Consider the following 5,787-nt stretch of genomic DNA (forward strand, 5'->3'; position numbering starts at 1 on the left):
TGGCAGATAAAGGGAGACCCCATTAAGGGGTCTGCCCTCCACAAACCCAAGACTGTGCCAAATCTTCCTAGAGGGTCGTGTGCAACCATTTGGATTTGAAAAGGGAAGGTGCTGCTCCTGAGGATACCAACCCCTCTGGATCCTCTAAAATATCCAGAGTGGGCCACCAATTTATAGCCCCACCTATTGAGTGCACAGTAAGAGGTCCCGTGAATGTGGGTTGTATGTAGCAATACCATGTCCGGGGAAGGCCTTTTTCAAATATTGCAACACAATTCCCCGTTTAATTCGGTCCCCTAGGCCATTAACATTACAAGAAAGTAATTTAAAGAGACTCTTGGATGGAGCTATATCATGATCATCCCCCATTGAGACTCAAAACAGGGGCCATCGGACCGAGGGGGCCCCGAAAATGCCAGGATGTGAATCAACATCGCCACCCCTACCCATCGACCACCTGGCATACCACTCCACCTCACTCGAGAAGAGCCATGACTCGCTATGATGTAAATCATAGAAATACTACGCAAAGCACCGTATACAGAGCTGCATCTTAACAAACAAACTCAAATTATAACTAACCCCTTCAGAACAACCAAGATTCCTCCCCTCCCTGCCTTCCTGCAACGTGGACCCAGAATTGCCTACCCCCCAATTTTGCAGAGTGCCTGTGTACCCTAAACCAATAAACTGAAAGAAGGGGAAATGCTACACAGCCGGAGCTTCTCGACTCTAGGGCTCAGATCCCCCCACTAAGCTCAGCTATCCGAGCCCACAGCGAAACATGTTATAAACCTTAAATTGTTACGACATAAGTGGCATCTATAAACAGACCTGATCACGACTGGCGTATCTCTACATTTAAACACCTTGCATCTGTTACATATATAATCACCCATTCTCGTAACGGGACAGTCTACACTTCCCACCCCAACGATGCAAGCTTCAACACCATAGTTCATGGAAGTTGTGGCAGACAGTCATCTGGAACCGTTATCTTCAATGGTCAAACGTCTTTCTCCCGGTCGGACCCTCCCCGACGTCCATCCTATCTGGGTAAGCGGCTAGGAGAATTATGATTCTGAGCATCCCAGGATCTCTAACCTTTTAGCCAGTCCTAGGTTTCCTCTGGAGTCTGACAAAACAGGTTCTTTCCCTCCGCCTGCACCAGCAGCTTAGCCAGAAGTAGCACTGCATATTTCATGTTCTTATAACGGAGTGCCTTTTTTACTTCAAGAAATGACAGGCGCATACTCGGTGCTTTTAGTATGAAGTCCAAAAAGAAGGTAATTGTTGAATTCTCAAACTTGAGTGGAGGAGCAGTGCGCGCCGTTTGAAGGATAATGTCTCAGTCGTCAAAATTAAATATCCTCACTAAGATGGGTTGTGGGGGGGGCACCTGGTTTTGGAGGGCCTCCCAGTACTCTATGGGCCCGCTCCACTGAGAAATATTGCTACAAGGTCTGGTGCTAGAGATGGGTCTGGATCAGAGTTTCAACAAAGAGGTCTGCGGCTTGCCCCTCCACCTTTTTGGGGACCCCCAAAATGCGAACATTGTTTCTTCTTGCGTGCCATTCGTAGCCTTCCAGTTTGGCCTCCAATTCCAAAGTTTGCGCTTGCAATTGTTTAACTGATTTTTCAAGTGACATTGTGGAATTTTGGAGTGTTGCAATAGATTCCTCCGTCCCCTTGACCCTGTCTCCCTGATTGAGCAGGTCAGTGTGCATGAGGGTGACCTCGACTGTCACTGTGTTAATTTTTTGCTCCAGATATGATCGAACACCTTATATGTCTGCCATTCAGTCGAGCAAAGTGGGGGCTGCTTCGTCGACTTGCTGCTTGGCCGCGTGCTCCACGCTCAGTTTCTCCACTGCATCAACTTTGGAGTTGGCGAATTTCGCTAGCTTCAACACGTGGGCCTGTTTCGTTCCCTTCGCAGTGGCCATGACGGCAGCAGCAGAAGCACCCTCAAGGGTTCCGCACAGTGGCACATGTACACCAGAGTCTGAAGGCGCTGCGCCAGGGGTGTCCAGAGGGCCGGTAGAAGTGCCATTGTCGTATACTCCAGTTCCTTTTTGCAAGCTATCTTTTGTGACCTGGGGTATTCAGGCCCAATGGTGGAGCTGTGGTGGTGGGGCACCTCAGCGACCCCGTAGGTTACCGCACCTCCAGATCCACACTGTAGGCAAATGATGTAAGGACACTGATGTCCCCAAATTGTCCCGGCTGCCTCCACACTGTCCCCGCTGGTAGTGGAGAGGGGCGCGTCTGATCCTGCACCCCCAACGCTGTTCCAGTAAAGTGGTTGAGGCCCACTGAGTCGGGTTACAACGTGCAGTGCTGGTTGTGAGGGAAGGGGGGACAGCCACTGGAATGAATGCAGGCCGTGAGGGGGGCATGTTTCCTGCTTTTTGTTAAATTCATTTTGCCCCCTTGGTTACTGTTAACTGTTCGTTTTGGGGGGTTTGGCCGCCTGGTGCGTCAGGAATGTGGGGAGAATAACTGTTCTCCCCTCACCGTGCAGCGGAAGTCCGCCCAGGCAGCGGGGAGGCCTACTGCAACCTGCACGTAGGGCAGAGCCCGCCGAGTTGCGAAGGCTTACGAGCCGAGTTTGATGTTGTGCCTCAAGTAGGGTGACCAGGCGTCCCCGTTTTTCCATGACGGTCCCAGTTTTTCACCTGCTGTCCCAGCATATTTCAAGAAATTTAGCTCATGTCCCGGTTTTTAGAGAGGGTCGACTGAAAACGGTGGGAGGTGTTTTTTATGTTTTACAAAGCAGGGATAGTTAGCAGTTGTTTCAAGAAAGCAATTTAATTAACAGGCAAGCTACTGGGCTTAAAAATTTTATTTTATGTATGTTCTTACTGCCTGATCTGTAATTCTCTGCTGAGGAGCGCTCTCATCGCTTGAAGTAAAATTGCAGTCCTTCTTCTATTTTTGTTAAATGTCCCGGTTTTTGGCTTTAAAATTCTGGTCACCCTAGCCTCAAACCGTCACAGGAGGGTCTCGGCAGTAGACCAGAGGGAGCAGCGTTCTTGCTCTCACGAAGATCAGTAGTGCCCCAGTGCCACAGCGCTAGGACGTAGTCCGGCGCTCGGTGGCCGGAAGATCGATCAGGTGCAGGGCGGCTCCTGGCGCCAGCGTTGATGGGGCTGTTCTTGACTCTGCAACGTAGCGCAGCGACGGCAGCGATATCTCCGCTCATGGCAGTCGAAGGCTGTTCCAGGGGTGATCAAGAGACCAGGGCTGACAAATTTAGCAGGCTACTATGGATATTTTTCCAGATGTGGGGGAATATAGCAGGCTGCCGAGTGAGCTCTACTCTTTTGCGGTCATCTTGCGTGCCGGCTTGCCACGCCCCCACAACAATTACTTTTAAGGTATGTGAATGATGCTGTATGTTACATTTTGTACAAAGCTAAACACAAGAAGTGTAGTTTTAAACAAATTAACCTTTATTTCTCAGGTTGTAAAGGGAGTTATACATTTCTTTTCACTTCTCAGAATATTCAAATGAAAGTACATCAGTACGTTTTTGTGAAATAGCAAAAAATGATAAAACAATTTGTGTTGCAAATGTAAGAGTTATTACTGTTTGTGTTGACTACGAACTGAGCTTTGATGCACAGGTGTAGTGGAGTCTTATGCAGTGCTTTAAATGGAAAAAAATAAGTGCAGGTACTCACCAAAAGGACCAGTGGGCGGAGTTTAGGGCAGGGCTAAGGGGGAACAAGGGGCGGGGTTAGCTTTTTGACCCTGCCAAGGTTGTATGCACGAAATCTGCATGCATTTTATCAACCGCCTAAGGATTACATGTTGCTTCAGCCTGCCTTAAATCGAACCGGTGGCCTGCAGCCCACTGAGCCATCTGTCCAGTACTGGTACTCTTTTGTAACATGCACACGTCAATTTTCTCTTGTAACATACTGTTTGCTACCTCTTACATTTTGTTTGCTTTAGATACTTGCGCAAGTGCCACCATTGCCTCATGTAACGTTTGTTCATGTGCTGGAGTGTCTGCCATTTATTGCAGTACTATACCTCTACTTGTACTTTGTATGCTTTTGTAACCTGCACACATATCACTTTTTCCTTCTGTAATGTATCGTTTGCTACCTCTTGTATTTTGTTTGCTCACAATTGTCACTTTTGCCTCATGTAACTTAACGTTTGCTTTTGTAATTTGTTCACTTGTAATTTTCTCCTCATGTATCATTACTGTTCCTATTGTGAAGTGCTCTGACACCTTCGGGTAAAGTCCGCACTACATAAAAACGCATAAAATAAATAAACAAGTCTCTCCTGGAACATTTGTAAACCGGAGTTAGGGCCAGAGCTGACAACGTCTGTACTGGGGAACCAGGTGCCAATCTCCACATTTTTGATTGGTCTTAAGGTCTGTCCAAGGTCAATGAAATAGGAATCAGCAAGTGTGGAAGTGTGCAAGAAAGCAATTCAGATGCGTGGCGACTGTAAAAGCCTTCCCATATGTTCTTTTGTTATGTCCTGAATAGTGCCTCCCACCGCCACCCATTAGATTGTACAGCCCCCTCTTAGAGCCCACTGTGAAAGATCTTTGGATAAGCAAATGACTCAGCAGACACACCCCTGCTCTGATTTACAAAGCAGCTCATGCTGGGTCCTGGTGACGAGCTCCATTGATTGATTCCATGCAGTGCTTGAAAGGTGCTGCTGTAGTATAACTTGAGGGATAAAGGGAGCGCGCTGCCTCGGTTAAAGTCAGATCCCCATGAGTACCGTACTCTCTTTCTTCTAGAAAAAAGTGCCGGTACTCAAGGGGAGAAAATGAAGAAGTGCCGGTACTCAGTACCGGTGAGTACCGGCCCATTTAAAGCACTGGTCTTATGTACCAACAACACCACCTCGTGATCTACCGCGATGCACATTAATTGCCTCATTCAAAGAGACGCTGCTTATACTGGTTAGATCCTCACTTTTGGCATGTCCAGCTGCTCCATTTCTGAGTGGTTTGTAAGCTCTCGACTGCAGTGGGCCCTTTGCGACATTGCCACTATATTGGCCCAATTTAACTTTCAGCCGTACAGTACAGCGTAAGAGGGTTTATGTAGCCAGTACAAGGCATTTCATTGACTTACTCAACATATTCATACTGGAGAATAAATGCGCTGGAATTGGCCACATAGATTGTTCATAGTCTCTGTCATAGAGTCTACTTTTGCCCACAGAGACTTGTGGGAATCTTTAATGGTTATCATTGTTACTGCATGTTGGAAGCCAGTTGTAATGCTTCTTTCTATGCCAGTTAATGTTTTATAATAATATGTATTTGCTTGTGTTGTAGGTGCTATACCTTCAACATGGAGCCTTGAAGACCACCAAACACCTGTTCCGGATCGCCCATAGCTTGTGTGGACCCTGACCTGGGATTAGGCTGCTTGACAACACTGCAATGTGGGACATGACTACCACTGTGCAGTTGTCTGCACCTCACTGCAGGTTCTACTGGGACATTTGGACACCCTGCATCTTCCTGTTCCTCAATGGGCAGTGTCTGACTGCCGGTAAACAACCTTTACAACACAACTTTTACATCGCAGAGCCTTTACAACGCAACCCTTACAACGCAAACTATTACAATGCATTGCACTGGGGGGCGCTCTAGGATAGGGAATAGGTTAATTTACTATCCAATAACCTTCCCTAGTGTCCACGGGGACTGGAGCTGGAATAGTAAATTAAACTATTCACTATCCAGCACCCCAAAGCACTATGCGTTGTAATGGACTGCATTGTAATACTTGCGTT

Source organism: Lissotriton helveticus, chromosome 6, assembly GCF_964261635.1.
Source record: "Lissotriton helveticus chromosome 6, aLisHel1.1, whole genome shotgun sequence".
Taxonomy (NCBI): Eukaryota; Metazoa; Chordata; class Amphibia; order Caudata; family Salamandridae; genus Lissotriton; species Lissotriton helveticus.